General features: G+C 40.3%; 1 long non-coding RNA gene across 1 annotated transcript in view; it reads left to right on the forward strand.

Moving 5' to 3' along the window:
• Positions 1-6,350: 6,350 nt before the first annotated feature.
• The window catches only part of LOC140941737 (uncharacterized), a 39,022-nt gene continuing 29,782 nt past the window's right edge, over positions 6,351-15,590 (forward strand). Inside the window, exon 1 of the long non-coding RNA XR_012166499.1 lies at positions 6,351-6,432. This is a non-coding gene — a long non-coding RNA (uncharacterized lncRNA). The remainder of the gene's footprint in view (positions 6,433-15,590) is intronic.

The raw sequence follows: 15,590 nt of genomic DNA on the forward strand, positions 1-15,590 counted from the left end.
TTGGAGTGATGTTTCCGCTCAATGTGATTGAACATATACTTAAACAAGTTACAGCTTGTTTCCTCCTCTTGACAACTAAATCTCCGGGACTCTCGCTTTCCGACACTCCCAAACGGGCCTGTTAGCAGGCTTGCAGAAATTGAGTGGCAGTCTTCTTCTATTTGTGTCGAACACACTGCCCCAATGCCGTGTATCAGTAGAATAAGATCTAAGAACGTAGTGTTTGTTCAGCCAGATTCAACCGCCGCCTGGTTAGCTCAGTTGGGAGAGCGCCGGTCTGCCGATCGGGAGGTCGTGGGTTTAAACCCCGGCCGGACTAACACTCAGGGTGCTGCCTTTGTAATGACATCTGCAAATGGTTAGACTTTCTAGTCTTCTCGGATAAGGACGATAAACCGTAGGTCCCGTCGCACAGCAGTTTCACTGATTTGTTCTTGTGGGACGTAAAAGAACCCACATCACTATTCGAAAAGAGTAGGGGTCGTATACCCCGGTGGTGTGGCCAACCTTTACTGGTTGTGGGACTTGGTAGGAATGGCACCTGGCATGGGACCTGAGTCCCGTTCGTGCACATTCCCTCTGGACAGGCCTGTGTCCAGAAAAGCTGGTAAATAAATATACCCTCTCAAGTCAAGGCCAAGGTCTTGCTTCGTTGCTTTGTCATAAGCAAAGCAATAGGCAGCTGAGACGTCAACATTTTTACTGTGGACGGGATCATGTTAGTACATCTTTTCACCTCGTATGCTTTGTTTTCGCAATTAAGACCACGTGATGTTCTCTACGGACTTTGCCTGTAGGCAGGTGGATACTCGTGCATAAGACAAAATTAAAAGAAAAAAAACAGTTCTCTCGGTTACCATCACGTAGTCTGAAATGGGAAAACAAAACTTACAAGCTAAAAACGTCTATAGAATAAGTTGTTAGTAGCGGAGCTCCACGCGCGCGCTTCGCGCGTGGGCGGAGCCCCAGGTAAATCTACCCATCCCAGAAAATTTGGTGATCACGCGACCGTACATTGACCACCGACCGCCCGGCCGCACCTGGTTCTTATAACGCAACTCAGATGCCATCCCATTAGGTCTTCTTGTTGTATAATGGTAAAAACAGTAAAAATAAGACTAGTCAACACTACAGCAATTGGATTTTAATTTGTGCAACGAAGAGATCACGTTTATCACTAAAAATGGTTAATCATCTTACCATTGCTGATGAAATACGGTAAGTTAGATTTGTACTGCACTATACACTGAGGTGCTGAAAAATCAGTAACTATCAATTTTTACATGGCAAATTAAATTTTTCAATCGACTCCGATAACTCGAACCCTCGCTAACTCCAGCTGTAACTTGAACTGTTTTTCGTTTTCCGTCAGAGCTCGACTTACTGTAGCCTCCCACCAGGCGTTTTTAGGGGAGCTCGTTTTTCATGAAATGAGATGAAAAACGAGCTCCCCTAAAAACGCCTGAGTGGAAGGCTAGAGTTACTTGGGTTCTACTGTATTTGAAACTGCGTAAGAATTCTTTCTTTTTGAGACGATGGGTTTAATATTTAGGGATCAATATGTCCGACTTCACGTTCAACCAGCTTCCTTTTCCCTTCAGTGTTATGATAAAGAGTGACCCTTAATTTGAGTTTAGTGAAGTACGGGTAACCCTATATAAAAGAACAGACAGATTTGCTACACAATTTACGAGGCGTATTTGTTTATTTCAATTGGGACTACCGAGTCTACCATTTTCTAGCAGCCTCGTAATGCTTACCGCTTTTGGAAGTGATTTCCTACATAATCCTCGTGAACCCCAACGTGCTGATGGTTTGAACCAGCAAAGCAGTTGCTCCTTCAAATTTGTGCAAAAAAATCGCTATCGGTAAATCGACTGGACCTCGTAGTGGAGCTTGCTCTGTGAGTGATCCGGGCCCCTTGGCGAAGCTTACCCTTACCCCCTACCCCTCCCCCACTCCCCCAGCTCTGCATCTTCCCAAGCGTTGACCGAGTGGAGCTTGGGACCAGGGGAAACCAAGATGGCGCCTGATAATGGCGCCGTAGTCAACAATGTTCAACTTCAAATCGAATGCGCAAAGATTCTGCAAGAACGCAGCTTGGTCTTTCAGAACAGTGGTTTATTAACTTCTGGATCATTTAACTGAACAAAAAGGCTCAAGTCTGTGTACAAACCCCAGTCAATGACGTCAAAATGATCCTGCAGTGGATGGAGAGTTTTTATCAAAGCACAGGTAGGATGTAACGGTTTAAGCTTACAAGGAAATGTTAGAGCTAACGAAACTACGGACTAGTAGTTTTGTTAAGAATTTTAAATTAGGTCCTGTGAGAATTCCTTCGGTTAAGAGGGGCATGTCAGCAGAGGATGGGTGGATGGGTAATCAAAATGTTTTGTGTTGTTATTAAATTAAAGTACTGTAGCGTTTTTTAATTCACGTGCCCTATTCCCTAGTTAGTGCTGGCAGAAATGGAAAGCTAAGAATGGTTTATTTTCTCTCCAATTTTGCATAGTCTTCATCCCGTTACCCCTAGAATGACTAGAATCTAATAATGTTATTTCCTCATGATAGCCCTTCATAAATAATAATAATAAATAATACACCCTTCCACATTGTTTTCACCTTTTAATATGGAGCTGTTAGTGAGATCTGTCAACACATTAACAAACAAAATACAAATTAGAGCAGAGAAGTCGACATGTCTCTGCTTTAATGTTGAATATTAATCCTATTAATATGAATCTAGGCACGAAGGGATTCTAGCTAGGGGTTTACTTGCAATGGCAGTTTATTAACTAACGTTATGAACGTTAAAATACTAGGTCTTGAGATTGATGAAGAGCTATCTTTCTCTGAGCATATTACGACTGTTTGTAAGAAAGTTTCACAGCGCATCGGCTTGTTAAAGAAAATTATGAATTATCTGCCCCTTAAACAAAGATTACTTTATTACAATGCTTTGATCAGGCCAGTGATTAATTATGCAAGCGTCCTTTGGACTAATTGTGATAAGGAAAGCCTTGGGCGGGTCCTGAAGCTCCAAAAACGAGCAGCTAGAGTAATCCTGAATGCCCCCCCTCAAGCACCATCAGTTCCCTTGTTTAATCGGCTGAAATGGTTGCCTTATTATACAGACGCTTTCATATCCAAATGTATCATTGCTTATAAGCGATTACAAGGTGACGTCCCTGTTTATCTCAACGATCTACTTAAATTAAACAGTAACATCCACAGTAGAAAAACCAGGTACTGTAATTTTAACCTAACCTCTCCGAGGTATAATCGCGAAACAGAAGGAGGCAGAACTTTTACCGTAACAACTTGCAAAGCGTGGAACAGCTTATCTTTGCCTGTAAGGCAAAGGGACTCAGTTGACTCTTTAAAAAAAGCATTGTGGAATGAATTTTTTAAACAACAGCAGAATCTTGATCATTTTTCTATTTAAGTTACCTGATGAACTGTGAGATTATTATAACGCTATATTTTATCTTTTAAATAATTTAGTAGATTCTATAGTACCTGTATTCTTAATTGGTTTTAATCTTGTATTTTTTCATAGCTTAGTATACTCATTTATTATTTTATTATTTATTATTTAGAGGGCCACAAGTTTATTAGCCTCGGCTATTTCGTGCTAACCCTCATAAAATAAAGTCTTTACTTACTTACTTTACTTACTTACTTACTAGGGGTAATTTTTGGGATCAGGCAGAAATCATAGACTATGTTTAGCTTGAACACATGGAAGTCATAGGACCAAATGCAGCCAATAGGATCATATAACTGCAATAAAACTACTAGGTCTTGCTCAATATAATGGCTAGTAAAACCACTGCATGCAAGCAATACTTAAGCTAGGTTCTCAGCACTTATTTCAGATACTGCATAGCATTTTAACAGCAAGCAGTGCACATCTCTATTAGCTTTACATCAGTTTTAGTTAGCTTTCCCTCCCACCCACATCCTAGGCATTTATGATCTATTGTCTTTTAATAGTTCTAATTTGTAAGTGGTATTATATTGTGTTAGCCCTGTATGGGTCTCTATCGTTGTAGTCTAGATGTAGTGATTTATATTGTTTGTGTTAGAACAAAGAATTGTAACTGCCTGACCCCAAATATTGTGGCTTCACACGAATCTTGGTGCTTAGTTGTGTTTTGTTTCCATTTTTCTATTTTATCAATATTATTTTCTTATTTGCCACTTTTCTCCCCCCGTCTTGTTCCCTTTTTTTGTTATCTGCCATTACATAGTACTATCACTACAGTGGAAGCTCTATGGGGACACCCTTGTGACATGAAAAAGGTTTCCCTTTTTGGAGCTGGCCGCTTACAAAAACGGTTCTCAGTATAGGAGCTTGCCCAACTAGAAATAAACATTGAAAATGCAAAAAGCGAGCTTGGTTAGTATTTGACTCTGCTGTTGTTCTGGCAAAGTTGTAATTCAGTCACAAGCACAAAATTCAAGAGGTGTTTTAAAGTGTAACTGGGCATGTATGTGAAGAAAAAAAACACAAAGGCTTACATAAATTGATTGTGACAAACAGTGTTATAAAGTTGATATATTCAGGGTGTTCATTAGGCATCGGAGATCGGAGAATTCTCAGTTTTCTGTTTACTATGCAGAATTCTCCGGCAGATGTGTGGTAGCCTACAACTATTTTCTATTCAGATGTGGAGCCTCTTTCAAATTATTCTCCTGTGACGGTACACCTTTCTCCTGCTACTAGAATTTTTAATGAAAACCCTGTATATTACAAAGCAAGTTTTAGGGGCAAATAAGATTCCATTTCAGGTGTCTACTTACGGGAGCTTAAAATCTAACTGGTATGCCCTAAAAGTGTTTGCAGCTGCCCACAGTGATTGGCCACTTATGGGAATGTCAAAATACAGAGTTTTATGGGAGTTGAAACACAGTTTCGTAAAGGTGGCTGCAAGTATAACTGTCCACTTATGACAGTGTTTGTTAAGAGAGCTTCCACTGCATTACTATTATTCCAGTTTAAATTTATGGGCTATCCCCTTTCCCTATGCCTCTCCCTTGTATCCCTTCATCCTTCCTTATGTATCTTTTGTTTCCATTATTAGTTCTCCCTGTGCTTTGCCACTCACATTGTCCCCTTTCTATTGCCTTGTAGAGATTATTTTCTTTCAGCGGCTTGTACAATAAACCTTTGCTTTCTCTGTACCACTCTGGACCCCCTCTCCGCTTTTTGCTGCTCTTCTTTCCTGGCTTAGTTGTTTCCATTAATAATTATATTCCTTTTGACTAGTACCCCCCTCTTTATTTTTAACCTTGTTTTTCTTCTCAATTTTGTTTCAATTTTCATATTCCATTCACCACTTATTTGCCCTTTTTCTTCTATTTTTGTCCAAATTTATCTGTTAAATTTGTTATCACCTGTACCACCTTTTTACCCTTTCCTAGTTTCAATTTTATTAACCACTGTCCAATGCCACCTCACTTATGATGACCTTGCAATGTCTATACTACTTCTAGCTATCCTGTACCTTATATCTCTTGGTGCCTTTCTAATGTGGCTAAATGTAATTCAAGCAAGTTAAATACAAGGCAATTTTGGCCAGTGGTCTTCACCACTTATCATATGTGGGGCGGTCTTGGGCTTTAGCAGGACTTTAGTAATGTTACAGCACTTTCGCAGAAGTCAATCATTATTTTTGTCCACATTGTCTTTGCGTGCAGTAGCTTCAGACTAGAGAGCCAGTTTTATACTTAAAATAAACACCTTCTGAACAGATCTGAATTGCCAGTGAGCCTCTTAAACTGCCATTTAGACTTCATTTAAATAATTAGCTTTCAGTGTTGGTTTTGTCAGGATTTGAACCCTTCAGCATGACTGTTGTTGCAAAGCCTAGGACTTCAGCTGACTTGTCAGTTCCCTTAAATTCCTTTCACAACAACAACAACTCCAACAACAAAGCCTTTATTATAGTGTCTTATGTATTTAGCTTAGTAGCTAATTGGGAACACCACTACCCCCTTCTTTCTTAATCCCTTTATAATTTACACATTATTAGCACTTATGCTAGTGGGGCCAAGCAAATGACTGAAACAAATAATTCAAATCAAACATAACGTTGTTAAGAATCCCAATTGGCGGGAGGCAAACCGGCTGGCTATTTATAAGCCTGGTCGAGGATTTGAACTTGGGGTTACCATGAACAAATCCAGCTAGCAGTCAGGGCGGAATTTGATCTCAGGGCCTCTGAATTGCAAGTCCAGCACTCTAACCGCTTGGCCACGCTACCTCCTAATGCCTCCTATCTTGTCACATGGCTGTGACTTCTTTATTAATTTTTCATTTCTTTAAATGACTTTTTGTTTTGTTGCAGTCATAAATCTTCAGTGTAATGGACTGACGGCTGACAGTTGTTACCCTAAAGAGTGACATAAAAAAGACACAACCAAAATGTAAGTTTTACATTACACCCTTCCTTGCAGTTGTTCTTCATACATTGTAATAATAATAATTATAATTTCTTGGGCCTTTTTGTAATTGTTTTGGGGGCATAGCACCCTGTATAGATGGTATGCATGTATGTAACTAAAAAAATGACAGTACAGAAATGATATAACAGAACATAACATAACATTTTTTTAGCATCCCCATATACAGGAATTGTACTGCTAATATTCTATTTCAATCTCTATCAACACTTTCACAAACATTTATACAATGTACTGCAATTTATTGTAAAGTATCGTAATTTTTTTTAAAAAAAATTACGATACTTTACAATAAATTGCAGTACATTGTATTACAGTCTTGCTACAAAAGTACAATAAAATGCAAGTCTAATTTTGAGTATAACCGTACTAGCTGTATTTAGATATAGCTAGCAAACAAACTTCTTCTCAATTAAAGGTTTCCATTTATTATAATAATATTCAAGTGAGTTAATGCTTCCTTTTTTTCTATCGCGGCTTTGTTTACCATAGTATATAGTTAGATAAACACTTAATAACAAAGGCTCTTCTGTGATACCGCAGCAGTAGATATAATATTTTGCAAGTAGTAAGAGATGATTAGTTAACTTATTGAGGTGGTTGTTACCAATGATACCATAGAAAATATTAATGGTTGATCGTTCTAGCCCTATTGAAACGTGAGACTTGTACCAGTACAGGAAAGCTTCCCAGAACTCTGAGACCAGTTGACATGAGACTAGTATGTGTTTCAGATCATTTTTTGTTTCCAAGCAAAGATAACAGAGATCGCTATTGGCGATATTAGCTCTGAACAATTTTTCCTTAGTGAAAACTGTATCGTGTGAAATCTTGTACTGGAACATAATTAGCTTTGTTTCTTTCATGCTAGAAAAAGCTAAGTAAAAGTAATCGTTTATGTGGTCTGGTGGTAACCCATTGTCAATAAGGCATTGTGTGGCGGCTGTAGGTACCTCAAATATGTGATTAACAAAACTCTTATGTATAGCCTTGGTTATTAGTGCTTTCAAGCACTGACTTTGCTGTGTAGGTTGTTCTTTTTGTACATTCGTTTGTTTGATAGATTTTTTATATTCATTTGCAATAGCGTTTATTACTCTGTAATAAGTCAAAAAATTTGTTTTTATTTGGTAGCGGGTTTCAAATTCTTTGTAAGTAATGAAATCAATATTATGATGAAGAAGGTTTTCTATAGTGGAAACTCCTCTACTAAACCAAGTTTGAAAGAAGATAGTATTATTATCAGTTTTAATATCTTTGTTGTTCCATATGATCATGTTTTTTATACCTGGCTCAGTATTATCTTGCATATCCTTAAACTCAAACCAGTATTGCAGTGTTCTTATGTAAAAGAGTGGTAACTCCTTAATGCTGATATCTTTGCTGCTGCAGTAGCACTTAGAGAGGAAGGAAAAACCTCCCAAGTGTGAAGTGGCTTCATTAGGAATAACCGTCCATGCTGAATTCTCATTCAGTCTAAAGCACTTTATCCAAATGCATTTTAAGGCTGTGTTCATTAAGGAAGAGTCAATCATGTTCAGTCCCAAATTCTCGCATTTGCCTATAATTGTGCTCCTCTTTATTTTGGCCATTTTGTTGTCCCAGATAAAGTTAAAGGTGATCTTGTTTACCTGATCAAAGAATTTTTCAGGGACTGGAAGAACAGATGCAATGAAAATAAGTTTTGAGAGGCCGAGAGATTTTACAATATTTATTTTTCCTAGTAGAGTTAATTTTCATCTCTTCCAGTTATTCAGTGTGTTTTCCAAAGCATCTAATTTGTCATAAAAATTTAATTTATCACATATGCCTTATTCAAAGACAGATTCCTTTGACCACTTAAAGTTGAAAGGGGTATCTTCTCTATTCTTCCATTTTCCGAGCCATATCGCTTCTGACTTTAAGCCCTGAACACCTTTCAAAGTTTTCCACAAGCTCCAACAATACATTCATAAATTGTTGGTTTCCTCAGAAAAACAGTTGTGTCATCTGCATACTGTGTTATTTTTATTTCATGGGAACCCACTGTGATGCCTTTGATTTTAGAATTTTGTATTATTGCAAGTGCTAGTATTTTGATACCTAAAACAAAAAGCATACCTGACAAAGGGCATCCCTGTCAGACTCCTCGCTCCAGATTGAAAAAAACAGAAGCAAAACCGTTGTTTCTAACACAGCTTGTTATGTTGCAGTAAAATGTTTGTACCCAGTTTTTAAAATCAGGACCAAAGTTAAATAAGTTAAGGACGTTAAAAAGAAAATTCCACTATAGAATCAAAGGCTTTTTCAAAGTCTAGGAAAGCAGTGAGGCCAGAGAGATTTTTTGTTGCAGTATAGTTGATAATATCACTTAACTAAGTCTAACATTTTCTCCAATAAAGTGTCCTTTGATATAGCCGGTTTGATTAGCGTTTATCACATTTGGCAAAACAACTTCGAGTCATTTTGCAATTGCTTTCGTGGCAATTTTGTAGTCTGTATTTAAAAGTGAGGTAGGTCTCAGATTTCCGAGAAGATTAGTCGGTTTTTAGGTACAAGTGTAATAATGCCTCTTTTCTGGCAAATTGACAGTTGACATTTTTCAAAGCTATAGTTGATGCTTGCAACAACATCTACATTGTAGATTGATATCATCCCAGAAAACTTTGTAAAATTCACTTGAAAGACCATCTGAGCCAGGTGATTTGCCATTTTCCATATCCTTTAGAGCTAGGTGACACTCTTTTTCAGAAAGCATACCTTCACACTTAGAAAGTTCTTCATTTAGCGGTGTTAACAAGTTGTTATTAAAGAATATATCAAACTTAGAGTTTCTGGGATCAAAATTTTTGCAGGTATAAAAGTTTTTATAGAAAGATTTCACTTCTTCAAGAATTTTTTTTGGATCTTTGGTTTCTTCAACATTAGATAGTTTTAGCTTTGAAATTTTTTTCCCCAGGAAATTTCGTTTTTCTAGATTGAGAAAGTTGTTGGTGTTCTTTTCCCTGCAGGTTGCTCATTTTCCCCGCAGGTTGTTCATTTTTATTTGCAACTCCTTTTCCTTATCTCTTTCTATCTTGCTTTTTTGTTGGAGTATTGAAGAGTGAAGCTTCTAATTTTCATCTTAATAACATCCCATTTCAAACCAAGATGTGTGACATCATTGTACTTTTCTCTGGAACTTAAAATATTGTCTCATATTTCTTTAACATGCTTTTCATCTTCCAAAAGGTTGCATTAATGTCACTATTCCGCTTGTAAGATACGCATGCAAACGTCACGCAAATAAATGACGCACGCAGGCTAAATAAACAACAACTACATGATGGCGTAATGAGGGGGGGACACAGCCCTGTGGCAGGTTATAGCGACTTCGGGTTATGCGCACAAAATAACACAAGCCTTACTTATCGCCCCACTACCGTGGGGTAGGACAAGAATCTTGGCAGAGCCTTTCTTATCTCCCCAGCGCCGCACGGGCTGGATCGGACAAGATTAAGGCAAAGGAATAGCTCAAAAGATGGCAAGACACAAGCAATGCCAAAAGCTTGGGGGAAGTCGCAACGCAGACTTAACCGCACCACAGGGAGTGACCCACCAAAATTTATTGAGACATAACAAAACAACAACTCCTCCAAAGGGAGGGAGGGCGGGTAACAAAACTACTTTAAATGATTGCTTTCGTGCAAGCTAACCAAATAATGACTAGGAGTGGCATTGGCAAAGCTTTATAGTCAGACAGTGTCTCAAAGTACGGCCAATAGGCACAGTTGTACTATAAACTATCTCAACTTATCATGATTAAGGTCTAGCCATGAATAGCTCTGAATAGGGCTTTGAAAACAGGGACCAATCTTTGCGAAGCTAAGAAAATACACGATGACAAACATGCGACAAATTAGTGAGGTTCTAGCCATGAAAAGCTTTTGTTTTCTGCTTAAAGAATAGAGTGCTTTCATTTAATGAATCAGGCTTTCAAGATATCACCGAGCCTAAGACGGGGCAGGCTTTCTCGGCCTACCCCCCTGGGGCTTCATGCTCCATTAACTGCATTTACCCGCTGGTAAATGTCTCATTAAATTTCCAGAAACCAGAACCGCATCTCTTGCACTGGTCGAGTGATTGCAGGTTTAACATAATAGAAGAATGATCTGAGAATGAAACTTATGCATGATATTACACTCTTTTGTGGTATATTTACTAAATTGGGTGTAATTGAGAAAAAGTCCAGTCGGCTCTGAGTCTTGAATGCCTTGTCATGCCATGTAAAAGACAAAATTTGTGGATTTAGTTGGCGCCAAATGTCAGTAAGGTCGAAGTGTGAGCAGAGATTTCCAATTTCTTTGATGACCATATGTTTGTTGATGGCTTGCTTGACGCTTTTTCTATCTTTGGGCGGTAGCACGCAGTTAAAGTCTCCTCCGATTATCAAATTGTTATCTGCATAATTTGTTAGGTTTTGTTTATTTGCTGTGAAGTGTCGTTTGGAGCGTAGATATTGTTGATTATCTAATTTGGTATCCAAAATTATAAATTTTCCATTTTTGTCTTTACAACTTTTTATCACCTCTAATTTATACCAAAGGTTTACAAGAATCATCACACCTTTACTGTGATTGGATCCATGACTTAAAAAATTTTCCCACCCCATTCCGATTCCCATATCTATAGTTTATTTGGTACTGAAGGATTCCGGGAGAAAATAGCAGTGAGCGGTTTGCTTATGAAGCCACTTAAAGATTTTTCTGCATTTAATGGAGTTGTTCAAACCTCTTACGTTTAAGGAAATAATCTTAAGGTTAATAGAAGAAATGTTGTTATCCATTTTCATACCTTGTAACAAATTAATGCGATATAAGCTAATTGATATGAAGCTGTTTGAAAAATTTTTGGCTGGTTAACTTATGTAAAAAAACCACACACACACACACAAAGATAACACGAACTGACAAAGCATGCTGCCTTTATGAACGGAACAATAATAATATGAAAAAATAAAACAACAGGAAAAACAGAAAAAAAACATCTATTCTGTAAAACCTAATTCCTGGGGGAATGTTGTTGTCAGCTAGGTGTGCAGAGTTAAACACTAATTTAAAGTATTGGAATTTTAGTTAACCAAAAATAATTATGCAAAAATTACTCCCTAGCCGGAGTATTAGAGTTCTGCTGTGCAGAGTTCAATAAACCTTTAAAATATATAGTAAAATAAAAACAACATACAATAACCATAACGAAAAGAAAATAAATATGCCTGAGAGGACTAAGGATATGGGGGAAGTTACAATGACTAGAATGACTTAAAGCATTTGGACTTCATTCCAAAGACACAGGGTGACTATGATGACTAGGATGACTAGGGTGACAAGGGTGATTATTGTGACTTTAGTGACTAGGATGACTTGGGTGTCTTAGGTGACTAGGGTTACTAAGGCCACTTTGGTGACCAGAATCACTACAGTGAATAGGATGACTTGGGTGACAAGGGTGACAAGGGTGACTAGGGTGACAAGGGTGACTTGGGTGACTTGGATGACTAAGATGACAAGGGTGACTAGGGTGACACAGGTGACTGGGATGACTAGGGCTGACTAGGGTCACTTACCTGACAAGCTAAGGGTGACTAGGATGACTAGGGTGACTGGGACCACTTAGCTGATTAGGGTGACTAGAATGACTAGGCTGACTAGGGTGACTAGGATTACTAGGGTGACAAGGGTGACTTGGGAGACCAGGGAGACTAGGGTGACTAGGATGACTTGGGTTACTAGGGTGTCTGGAATGACTAGGGTGACTTGTGTGACTAGGGTGACTAGACTAGGATGACCTTGGGTTACTAGGGTGACTACAGTGACTTTGGTGAGACGGATGACTGGGATGACTTGGGAGACTAAGGTGACTGGGATGACCAGGGTGATGAGGGTGACTTTGGGAGACCAGGGAGACTGGGGTGACTAGGATGACTTGGGTTACTAGGGTGACTGGGATGACTAGGGTGACTTGTGTGACTAGGGTGACTAGACTAGGATGACCTTGGGTTACTAGGGTGACTAGGGTGACTACAGTGACTTTGGTGAGACGGATGACTGGGATGACTTGGGAGACTAGGGTGACTAGGATGACTTGGGTTACTACGGTGACTGGGATGACTAGGGTGATTTGTGTGACTAGGGTGACTAAGATGATAAGAATAACTAGGATTACTAGGGTGACAAGGGTGACTAGGATGAGTAGGGTGACTTGAGTGACCAGGGTGACTAGACTAGGATGGCTTGGGTAACTAGGGTAACTAGGGTGACTAGGTTGACTACAGTGACTTTGGTGAGATGGATGACTGGGATGACTTAGGAGACTAAGGTGACTGGGAGGACTAGGGTGATGAGGGTGACTTTGGTGCTTAGGACAACTAGGGTGACTTGGGTGACCAGGGTGACTAGGATGACTTGGGTTACTAGGGTTACTAAGATAACTAGAATGACTTAGGTGACAAGAGTGAGTAAGGTGACAGGGTATATGTACCCAGGGTCACTAGGTTGACTTGGTGATTGGGATGACTGGGTGACTGGGGTGACTATGGTAACTATAGTGACTAGGATGACTAGAATGACTAGGATGACTTGAGTGACAAGGGTGACTAGGTTGACTTGGGTGACTAGGGTGACTTGGAAGACAAGGGAGACTAGGGTGACTAGGATGACTTGGGTTACTACGGTGACTGGGATGACTAGGGTGACTTGCGTGACTAGGGTGTCTAAGATGACTAGAATAACTAGGATTACTAGGGTGACAAGGGTGACTAGGATGAGTAGGGTGACTAGACTAGGATGACTCGGGTAACTAGGGTGACTAGGGTCTCTACAGTGACTTTGGTGAGACGGATGAGTGGGATGACTTAGGAGACTAAGGTGACTGGGACGACTAGGGTGATGAGGGTGACTTTGGTGCTTAGGACAACTAGGGTGACTTGGGTTACTAGGGTGACTAAGATAACTAGAATGACTTGGGTGACAAGGGTGAGTAAGGTGACAGGGTATATGTAGCCAGGGTTACTAGGTTGACTTGGGTGACTAGGGTGACTTGGGTGACAAGGGTGACTTAGGTGACAAGGGTGACTAGAATGACTAAAGTGACTAAGGTGACTAGGGTGACTTGAATGACTAGGTTGACTAGGATGACTAAGATGACAAGGGCGACTTGGGTGACTGGGATGACTAGGGTGACTAGGGTCACTTAGCTGACAAGGGTGACTAGGGTGACTAAGGTGACTAGGGTGACTTAGCTGACTAGGATTACTAGGGTGACAAGGGTGACTTGGGAGACTAGGGTGACTAGGATGACTTGGGTTACTAGGGTGACTGGGATGACTAGGGTGACTTATGTGACCAGGGTGACTAAGATGACTAGAATAACTAGGATTACTAGGGTGACAAGGGTGACTAGGATGAGTTGGGTGACTTGGGTGACCAGGGTGACTAGACTAGGATGACTTGGGTGACTAGGGTGACTACAGTGACTTTGATGACACGGATGACTGGGATGACTTGGAAGACTAAGTTGACTAGGGTGATGAGGGTGACTTTGGTGCTTAGGACAACTAGGGTGACTTGGGTGACCAGGGTGACTAGGATGACTTGGGTTACTAGGGTGACTAAGATATCTAGAATGACTTGGGTGACAAGGGTGAGTAAGGTGACAGGGTATATGTACCCAGGGTTACTATGTTGACTTGGGGATTGGGATGACTGGGTGACTTGAGTGACAAGGGTGACCAGGGTGACTTGGGTGACAAGGGTGATTTAGGTGACAAGGGTGACTTTGGTGAATGGGTGACAATAATTTGTGACTAGGGTGACTAGGGTGACTTAGGTGACTAGGGTGAATAGGGTGACTTGGGTGACAGTTCTGACTAGAGTGACTAGGGTGACTTGGGTGACTAGGGTTAATTGGATGTCTATTGCGAATAGGGTGTCTAGGATGACTAGAATGACTAAGGTGAGTAGGATGACTTGGGTGACAAGGGTGACTAGGGTGACGGACCAGGGTGACTAGGGTGAGTAGGATGACTTGAGTGATTAGGGTGACTAAGGTAACTAGAATGACTGGAGTGACTTTGGTGACCAGGGTGACTAGGTTGACTAGAATGACTAGGGTGAGTAGGATGACTTGGGTGGCCAGGGTGACTGGGATGACTAGGGTTACAAGGGTGACTTGGGTAACTACGATGACCAGGGTGACTTTGGTGACGAGGTTGACTAGGGTGACTACAGTACCGTTCAAAAGCAAGTTGACAGTCCATTGCAAGTCTCGATTCTCGATTCCTGCGCGAATAAAGAATCGAGAATCGAGAACAAACTATAGAGAATCAAGTTGGGGATCGAGTCTTGCAGGACAGAAAACAAAAGATTCACCCAGCCGTCCCGCTAACTCGAACCTCGCGCTAACTCGAACCAAAATCGATTTCCCCTGGATTTCCGTCATACATTCACTGTAATTTTACCCTCGGTAACTCGAACCCCAGGATAACTCGAACTCCTGCTAACTCGAACGAATTTTCGTTTCCCCTCAGGTCATTTTCTATATGATTTTACCCTCTATAAACTCGAACCACGTTTTGAGCCCTTAAAAAGTCGGGGAGAAAACCGTCTACTGGCGTCCGAAACATAGAAGTGACGTGTTGTAGGAGTATAGTTTACTAGTGGAGGCTAATGTTGATGGTCACAGGCTAAGGTGAAGCTGCTTTACTTCTCAAAACAGTAAAAAGCGTGCTCTATTTACCGTATTTATTCGATTAACCGCCCTGGGCGCTTATTAAATTTTTGGACCTTGAGAGTGGGCGCTTATTCGAGGTGGGCGCTTATTCGAGGCTGGGCGCTTATTAAATTTTCACCATTTTCAGCAAGTGAAGTATGTTTATGTTGCAACAAAACAACAAAAAGCTAATAACAAAACGCTAAGAAGTAACAAAGCAAGGTTTGTGTTAAAATACTCTGAAGAAAACTCCGTCCTTGGGGAAGTCTCTTATTAGAATTTATTCACTCAAGTGGGTGGGGTGGGGGTGAGCGCTTATTTGAGTATGATTGTGAGGAGGAGGGAGTGGGCGCTTATTCGAGGCTGGGCGCTTATTAACTTTTTCTGCCTTCGGG

This window comes from Porites lutea, chromosome 6 (assembly GCF_958299795.1).
Source record: "Porites lutea chromosome 6, jaPorLute2.1, whole genome shotgun sequence".
Taxonomy (NCBI): Eukaryota; Metazoa; Cnidaria; class Anthozoa; order Scleractinia; family Poritidae; genus Porites; species Porites lutea.